Genomic DNA, 10,097 nt, shown 5'->3' on the forward strand with positions numbered 1-10,097 from the left:
AATGAGTTAGAAAAATTGAAATTAAAAAAATTAAAATTAAAAACAGGAAAACTAAAAATTAAAAACACACACACAGAAAAATCGAATCGATGATGCTAGATCCTAGGTGTGTTTTGCTCTGGGTGTAGAAAGTGGTTTGACAGATTAGAGAAACAAATGAACAGAAAAAAAGGGAGGGGAGAGAAAAAAAAAGGAAATCGCTTGAGATTTTGAAAAAATGAATACACTAAAGTAGACTAAAATACACAAAAGTAGAGAACATAGTAGAAAAAATTATAGAAAAATATTTTTAATAAAAATTAAAAAGAAATATGATTTTTTTTGTTTTCTGTATTTAAGAAAAAAAGAAAAGAAATGAAAAAGAGAAAAAAGATAAAAAAAGAATAAAGAAAAGACAAAAAAAGGAAATCGTTTGAAAATTTGAAAAAGTGAATACACTGTAGTAGACTGAAATAAAATGATGGGAGTAAGATAGAATTTGAAAAAATTTACATAAAAGCAAAAAATATAGTAATAAAAATTCAATAAAAATATTTTTAAAAGAAAAAGTAAAAATGAAGTTTTTCTCTTTCTGCATTCAAGAAAAAGAAAAGAAATGAAAAAGAGAAAAAAAAGAAAAAGAAAGAAAAAAGGAAATTGTTTGAAAATTTGAAAAAGTGAGTACACTGAAGTAGACTAAAATAAAATGATGGAAATAGATCAAATAAAGTATTTTTTCAAATAAAGTAGAATTTGAAAAAATTTACACAACGTAAAAAATATAGTAATAAAAATTAAAGACAGATATTTTTAATAAAAATTGAAAATAAAAATGAGTTTTTTCTCTTTCTGTATTCAAGAAAAAGAAAATAATTATAAAAGAGAAAAAGGAAAAAGAGAGAGAGAAAAAAATGGAATAGATGAACCTGCTAACAGATTGATGTCGGACTGAAATCGCTTCGTTTTCCCCTAGAGGTCAGTCCATGTAGCTGTTTATAGTCATAGATTAAGCCTGCGGTGAGGTTTGTGTTCTTGAAGAGTGAAGTTGGCCCAGTTGGGCGGGGCTCGGTGTAACAGCTCTGCTCTCCACTAGATGGCGCTGGTAGCCTACTGGGGTGGATTGCTGTGGTGCTCATCGGTGCACATGCACATATGCGGGAGCGGTGAAAAATGGCACCACTCAGCCACCCAGTCTGTTCTTCCAGATCAGCAATTGCACACTGATCCTCCATCTTCAGCTCTCTTCCACTCTCTGCTTTTTCACTCTCCGTGACCAGACCCCAGGCAGTACCTCTCTCCCGAGCTTTGTCTCAGATGCAGCTGTTTTCCCCAGCCCCTTACTTCCGAAGGACTGCGGCTTTGACCCACTCTGCCCCTCTGCAGGAGGGTCTCACCGAACAATGGCCGAATGAGCAATGGCCGAATGTCAGCTGCACCCAGGACGCCCGCTGGACCCTGCTGTTGCCAGTGCCCTGAGATGGCGGCCAGATGCCAGCCCACCCCCCAAAAAATCGCGCGACAGTGTAGCCTCAGCATTTCAGGGACCATGGAAAATCGCAACACACATCTGGCACCAGGCTTCACCCTCAACAACCTTGCCCCAGCACCAGCGAATGTGGCTGCCTTCCGGGGTCTGCTGGGACCAGGTGGCTTCAACAGTCTCTACCAAATGTCCTTCCAGCAGTGGAAGCGCTTTTACCTGTGTGGCCTGAGAACCTCCTGGACCCCACTCTGTTCCTGGGGATTCACCTTTCCCACCAGAGCACCGCCAGGTATGGAGCTGCGGAGTTGCAGCCTTTGCGCTCCCCTTGTTTACAGTCTTAATGGAATTTAAACCCTCTTCTTTCTGCTTTCTCCCTTTTTAGTTTAGTCCCTGCAGCTGTTTAGAATTTTCCACTTTCTCTCCAGCTGCTTTTGGGCAAGGGTGCTTTTCCCATATGCTCCTCCCGTCCCCAGTCTCCATCCTCTCTCCACCCGCAAAGGCAGTTCCCTACCTTTCAGGGCTTCTTGCTCCCCAAGTTCAGCTCTTAGTGTTGTGTACCTGCTGAATTCTGTGGTTCAGGTTGTGCAGACTGTTGTGTTAATCTTCCAATAAGTTTTCTAGGTGTGTAGGATGGTTTAGTGTTGGTCTGGCTGTACTTCATGGACACTAGACACACAAAAAGCTTCCATGCTCTTCCGCCATCTTGGCTTCTCCCCTTTTCTAACTTCCATTAATATTATGTCTTTGAACCATAGGTAATCTAGAAGTGTATTACTTGTTCCAAATATTTTATAATTTTTTTCCTATTAAAGGGTTTATTTTCTTCTTTATGCTTAGAAACAAAGAACTGACCTCACCCTCTCCCCCCACATCCCACCTCAGCCTTTCCTGTTGAAGGAAAAGGGAGGAAGAGTGATGGCAGGGGTGTTGGGGGGTGTTGAATGTGAGAGTTCTTTCTCCCCACTTTGCCTACGGTCACTCCCCTTTTCAGCATCCCCCTCCAAAAAAATATAGATTTGAACATGACTTGCCACCCATGGTGGGGTTGGGGAAACATAGCCAGAGTCAAAAAAGTAATACACATTCTCAACAAAAAAATGGGTTCAGAGAGTGTCTGGCTGAAACCGGTAAGGGAGGGAGGTGGGGAGAAGGATAGCTGAGGAAGCTGCTGAGTGGAGGGAGGGCAGAGAGCCTGGGACCCTCCTTCTCCCTGCACCAGCTGCCTCCTCCTTGCAGCTCCCTTCTAGCAGAACTGGTCCTCGTCTTTCATCCCCTTCCGTGGCTGCTGGGCAAAGTCCTCAAACACGATGTCATCGTCTGTGGCATAGTTGGTTTCAAATTCAATGAGGTTGGTGTCCACAGGGGCATCAGCTTCAGGCGCGGCTGTCTGGGGCCCAGGGAGGGTGATGTGCTCATGGGGCTTAGGGTGCATAAGAACAAAAGGCACATCAATGGAGACATCCCCACCACGAGACACCACTAGCTTCACCCTGACCCTGTAGAACCCCAGGATTCCCAGCACCTCCTCTTTGGCACCCTCCTTCACGATGGTGCTGGAATCCAGTTTGGTGTCCTTGTGCTTGAGCTTCCCATCCAGGCCAAGACCGCGCTTCTTCCAGTTGTTGCTGAGCAGTAGTGTGATATACACCTTCCGAAGGTGGAACCGGGTGACACCTGGTCATCTTGCTCAATCTGAGCCACAGGACACTTGTACTGGGCAGTGCTGAGAGGCAGATGTTGGCGTGCTGTTTCACAGAGACTTTGGTCTTCTTGACGGTCTTGGTGGAGTTGGTGACAGGGACGTTGATGTTGAGGGGCTCCCCTTGGTTGTATAGCTCTTCGTCCAGGGAAGCCTCAGGCGCAAGGATAGGTCAGACATAAAGTGAAGTGTGGTTTCTACTGAAATCTGAGTGCCTGGTTTCTTTGGTGGAAATTGCATCTTTTGGATCACCAGACACACAAAGTTCCTTCTGTGGCTTTTCCTTTTCTAGTGACTTAGCACAGAGGCTCGAATCTCAAAGTCTTCCCCACAAGCCTTCCTTGTGTCCTCTGGGTCTGGCTACAGTGTGACAAAGCAGGGCAGATTCTGGGGTATTATATCCAGGTCCTCACAGTCATAGCAGAAGGCATCGGTGAGGGTCACAAACATTTTTTGGTCCTTCAAGTAGTCAGGGTCCATAAGCACCACATCATCACTTTGTCCAGGGTGGTCTGCAAAGTCCCACTTGCCTAAGTACATGCTGAGCTTGCAGTTAGGGCTCAAGTTCTTGGAAACCCTGGTGCCAGGTTTCTCCCCATGGTGCTCACATCAGGTGCCCCAGGGGTTCCCAGGTCCCTGGCTCCTAGTCTCCCAGCTTGCTGCCAAGTTCTTGCTCCTCCCCAACCATTGCCTATGCATGCCCTCTGCTTCCAAATATATATACAATAAAACCTTGGTTTGCCATCATAATTTGTTCCAGAAACATGCTTGTAATCCAAAGCACTTGTATATCAAAGTAAATTTCCCCATAAGAAATAATGGAAAACTCAGATGAGTCGTTTCACAACCCAAAAATATTCATATAAAAATGATTTACAATACTCTAATATAATACAAAATCATAAAAAAATACAAAATATAGAGAAAAATAAACAAATTAACCTGCACTTATGTTTGAAACCCTTCACGACCAGTGTGGGGGAGACAAGAGAGAGGAGGGTCATTTGGTAGGACGACTTCACTAATGGAATCACTGCTATCGGTTCAATAGAATCTTTTTCTTTTTGTGCAACTTTAAACAAGAAACCTATCCACTGACACTTACTTTTGCCTCCTTTTGAGGATGTCATGGAAATGAGACATTGCATTATTATTTACCAGATTCATCGCTTGCATTATTATAGCCTTATTTGGATGGTGCTTTTCTACAACATTTTGCACCGTTTCCCATATTACATATCTCCCTAATCTCATTTGAAGTGAGGTATTCCCCTGCCTTTTTCTCCTCCTCCTCTGCAGATGAGATGAAGACATAGACTTCTTATAAAATCTTGCAATTTTGGCCACTCACATACCTTGTTCGTACTTATCGATGATTTCTTTCTTAACTTCCACAGTAATCATCTCCTTCTTACCACCTTTCTTTTTCAATATTTTCCTGCATGGCGGCTATTGTATATGCTCGCATGCATGTTGACTACAGTGCAGAATTAATAAAATCTTGCTATATAGTGTATTTAATGTACCTGGCAATAAAGCAGCAGAGGAAAGGGTCTGTGTCTGCAGGCAGCTTGACCTAGAATGAAGCAAAGCATTCCTAAGCTTACTCTTGTATGGAAAAGCAAAGGACTGTTCATAGGTGCTTTCAAGTGACAAAAAATACACTAATGCCAGTTGTGGGCACCTTCCAACGTTCTGAAATATCACTGATTTCTGTCAAACACCACGGCCTGAGGCCCAGCATCTGAGCATAGGAGACAGTCACCCACAATCCCTCAGGGAGAGAGAGAGAGAGAGAAGAACCATTGGCTCAGGTGTGATCATGTGACATTTGGCATCACATGCTACTCGTATTGCAAGACATCACTTGTTTATTAACATTTATTAGAAATGTTCGCTTGTCTTGTGGAATACTCGCAGAACAAATTACTTGCAATCCAAGATTTTACTGTGAGATACGTGTGTGTGTGTGTGTGTGTGTATAGTTATACATACTATGTAACTGTGATATAGATATATATATAGATATAGATATATATATAGATATATATATATAGATATAGATATATATATAGTTTAAAAAATATATGTATGTTTTAATTTTAGAGAAAAAGAAGGTGGGGGAGTGGGAGAGAGAGGCAGACCTTGATCCCACGACCCTAGGTTCACAACCACAGCCAAAATCAAGAGTCACTCACCTAACCAATTGAGCCACCCAGGCACACTGCTTCCAAATATTTCAGAATACATATGCATAGCTAAATTCCACTACTGTTTGGGATTATATTCATATATCTCCATCCCTTTAAACCATTGAGACTTGCATTATGACTCAACATATGATCATTTACCAGTATATGGTAAATGTTTCACATGTACTTGAAAAGTGTGTATAAAGAAGTTTTGTAATCTTTTATCTATTTTAATTAGATCAAATTTATTAAAAGCAACCTTTAAATCTTCGATATCTTTACTGAGTTGCCTGTTCTATCGGTTACTATTGAGAAGTGCTTTAAAACCTCCCAACACCTTTACCCATCTCTTGAGTTCTGGCTCTCTTCAACATCCTACTAACTTTTGTCTCCCGAGCACTGTGAAGTAGAAAAAAGCTCTGATCTGCTGCTTTTCATTAGGACTCTGGCCTGCAGCACTTATATATCAGAAAATTCCTTAGAAGGAAAAGTAGTAGAGAATTTCTCTTACTGCAGCGGATTTTCCTTTTCTCAGGTTTCTTCGTTGCTAAAGTATTTCTTGCCCTGATTATTCTTTTTTTTTCTTTTAAAATTAAGTTTTGCTTAGTTTTGACAGAGAGAGAACAATCGAGGGAGGGGCAGAGAGAGAGGGATACAGAATCCCAAGCAGACTTCCCTCTGCCAACGTAGAGCCTGATGTGGGGCTCAAACTCATGAACCATGAGATCTTGACCTGAGCCAAAGTCAAGAGTCTGACGCTTGACAGACTGAGCCACCCAGGTGCCCCTATTCTCTTTTTAATTTCAACATTTAGAGTTGCTTTTCTAGGAGGTTTGTTTTGATAGGAAATACTCTGCCAGAGAGAGAGAATCAAAACTCACATATGCATAGTTTCTGATTGGTAAAGTAATACCTCTGTTTTGTAGAAATTTGGAAAGTCAGAAAAGTAAAAAAAAAAAAAAAATTAAAAAATCTTCCACCATCTTCCCCTGGCTAATTCCTAGTCATCTTTCTGTTTTCTACCTCATTTAACTTTTTCAGTTATATTAAACCCATTTATATTAACCATTTATATTAAATTTATATTTATATTAAATTAGATGCTATTCATAGCACCTTGTATTTGTTGTTGTTGTTGTTGTTTACACTTTTCACAATGTGTTAGTATAGATTTATTTCTGTATTTATTTGATTGGCACTTGTCTCTTTCACTAGATTATTAGTTCTAGTGCTGCAAGGACCACATCTACTTCTCTCTGTAAACATATTATCTATTATGGACTATTTGATATGTATGAAATATGCTTTTTGAGCAGTATTTCCTTTCTGTGTGCATATATGCGTATGTTTTCAATTAATATTCTATTCTGCATGTAATCTCTATGTGTATTTTCCCATTTTCTGTATTTTAAAAATTCGTTTGATGACATATCATATACATTTCTCCATAGGAAGACTGTCTTCTAATACTAGCTCAGTCACCAACTATTTGACCTTGGACATATCAGTTAATATTTATAGGGCTCAGTTTCCTCATCTGTAAAATAAGGAAATGATAATTGCCTTAACTACTCATTTGGAGAATTGTCAAAAGTAAATGAGCCCCACTGTTATGCAAGGAAATTGTGGCATAAAAGATACAGAACATGAAATAGTTAAACAAGGATGCATTAAACTGTTGCTACCATTGTTGCTTGATGGATTGTCTACAAAAAGACCATTGGGACCATAAGTGATATGAAAGAGCCATGTTTACCTCATATCTCTAGGGAAGATGTAACACTTCTATTGACCACATAAATGGAGAAGCTCTTCACACATAGAATGTTTACATCATGGCAGAGGGATAAGTATCATAGAGCAATTAGGTAAGAAAACAACATAGAGCTAAAACAAGATGCAGCTATTTCCATTACAGAAAAGTAGGCAATTAGCTTTTTGTAGAGCACTTTAGCGGGTGGCAAACATCTGCAGAAATGTAATAAACACTCAGTTGCTTCTAAGTAAGTGCATGAGCAAAAAGAAATAATTGCAGTTATTAATAAGGGATGAGAAGAAAACAATCTCTCCCATCTTAGAAGATTGGAAAGAAAATCACCATGAGACAAACCCAGATGACATGATATCATTTTTTCTAACTATCCTGGGTTATCAGCAGGCCTTATGAGAATCTTATCAATGTATGTTTTTCCAGGTTAGTTAATTCTTTCATTAAATTTATTTGTTTTTCTCTTTTTGGTATAATATACATATGGCAACATTATCACTACTGAATATTGCTTCAATCATTTCCACAAATATTTGCTTTCTTGATAAATTCTTGAGATTAAATTAACACCTTCAAGTATTGCTATATGTGATACCTGGATGGGTAGACCCTACTAACCATTTGAGTGAAGGCTTTAGAACTCAGAATTTGCAAAACGAGGTGAACAGTACTACCTACGTAATGCTCTATCTCAAGAATGATCTTCCCAGATGAACTTTGCATTATTTCTTTTGAAGGATAAAAGTAAAAAGCACTATATAATTGCAAGGCATCAATATAGAAACACCCCCAGAGTACATAGATTCCTTGTCTCAATAATAGAAATGCCACTTTCCCTTAATGTGCAGGGAAAATTCTAGCATTCTCCCAATAAGTGAAACTTTGTTATTCTAAGTTTCTTTTGTTTGGAAAATGTTGCATTACTCGGGAACTAGAATCACTTCATCAGAGAATTTAGAAATAAATATACTTCCCAAATGCTTGTTCGTTTAAATTCTACCTGGCAAAGTGGCCATTTAATCAACAGAGTGAGAAAAATAGAGATTTAATCTATAGCTTAATTGGGCTAGCAACTAATGAATGTTTCAGCTTCTTCTAGCTCCTTCTTCTAGCTGAATGTAGGAGCTAGAAGAAGCTGAAACATTCATTAGTCTGTGGTTTCTCCAATTTTATAAATGATTATTGGTGACTAATGAAGCAATCCTCTACCTCCTCTGTACCATTTGTGGAAACAGAAGCACAGAAAATCCTCTGCCTTTACACTGCCATGCTAAGGTGACTCCATTTGTTAAAGATGCCAAGGGCACACAATTACTCCTGTTCATTAATTACTAGTTAAATCAGCTTTACTACCATCAGAAACTAAGAAAGTTATGAGAAATGTCAAGGTAGTAAAATATGGAAGTACATTTGCAACTGTGAATTATTCAGAACTCAAGACAGACAATTTATTACTACTTGTTGCTATAATAAATCCTCACTAATGGAACCCTATTAATTAGGAGTTTGGGATGATTTGGAGCCTTGGCTGAGATCTGTCCTTTTATTTATTAGAAAGACATTTGGAAAGCAAGTTAGTAGTCAAGCAATAAGGACAATATATATTTTTTAAAGTCCAGGCTCTCTGCTGCCCTTCTTTATTAATAAATAATAAATGCCATTGTTGCATTTTTTGACCTAGTAAAAGAGGAGGATGCAAAGGCAAGCTTTGTCACACATGAAAACATAGTAATAAAGCCTGTAGACCACTGAAAAGAAGAAGAGGAGATGAAAAATTTAAGGAAATAATGGGCAAGAGATGAGTCATGAGCTACACTCATGAGTGGTGTGCTGGTAAATGTTTAATAATTGTAGCATCTTCCAATTTCTGTGGTGTAAATACTCACGTTATGGACAATTTCAAGCTACCAACCGGATATTATTGAGTACAGAGGTAGAAAGAGAAAATATACATAAATAACCTCAAGGGCATAGGTATTATTAAAGTCTATTTTACTACTAAAATGCTGATAAAGTTAGTAAAAGTGTATTAAGATGATAAGGATGTGATGATTTGGAGTATTTATTGCTTTTGTTTTTAATTAATTTAAACCTAAATTCATATAATTTAATTTAAAATAAAGTCTGGTTTTAACAACTAGCTGGCAGCATTCCTAAACTTTCATGAGCTGGTATATATAAGTTGGCTCTAGTATACCATTACATCTTGGTAACACACTCTGTCTCCCAGAGTTGAAACCTAAGGTGCAGCAAAATATATCCAAACAAATTGTGAGTCCAAATAAATATTGGACTTTGAACTATGATACCTTGGACATAGATGGAAACGATTATAAAGCTTTCAGAGAAGCCCTGAATTCAGAATGGTGTCACAAACAATATGGCAGGCCAACAAGAAAGCAGGAATATTGCAGGAAGGAAATGGACCAGGGATAATTTTCCTAATTGTGGGAAGCCTATTTGTCATATCCTCAGCTCTTGTGTGCCTATTGAGAAAACTCTGATAGAACAGGAAAGGCCTTGATTAGATGCTATGGCAAGGAACACATGTTTCATGGTGGGTGTCAGCGTAAAGCCTCTAAAGACCAAATAGAAAGACTCGTTCAAAATGAATGCCAGTTGTAGATGCTGAGCAAGTCATTAGGACAAAGCCCATTACCGTGGCAGCCAACGTGGTGTGAAATGACAGTCTGTGGATTCGAGGCCCCATCCCACCACCTCTATGAGTGTTTGGATGAATCTGAAAACAGAGAAGGTAGAAAAGAAACCCTATGACAGACCAAAAGATAAAACTGATAGGAATTTAAATTTTGAGCTGACTGAATATTTACCTTGAATAATAATATTAATTTGAAAGTTCAAAATATTTTTCTTCAGTCATTGAGTTAGGGTCAGGAAGGCAAGAAAAACTCACAGAAAACAAAGTTACATTTTTGAGGTACATCTGAGTTCTAGCAGGTAAAAATACGAATTCCA

At 38.9% G+C, this 10,097-nt stretch overlaps 1 pseudogene; it reads right to left on the reverse strand.

Annotated features, from left to right (window-relative positions):
* Positions 1 to 2,511: 2,511 nt before the first annotated feature.
* Positions 2,512 to 9,831, reverse strand: LOC131515182 (beta-arrestin-2-like; annotated as a pseudogene).
* Positions 9,832 to 10,097: the final 266 nt, after the last annotated feature.

Source organism: Neofelis nebulosa, chromosome 1, assembly GCF_028018385.1.
Source record: "Neofelis nebulosa isolate mNeoNeb1 chromosome 1, mNeoNeb1.pri, whole genome shotgun sequence".
In the NCBI taxonomy this organism is placed as follows: domain Eukaryota; kingdom Metazoa; phylum Chordata; class Mammalia; order Carnivora; family Felidae; genus Neofelis; species Neofelis nebulosa.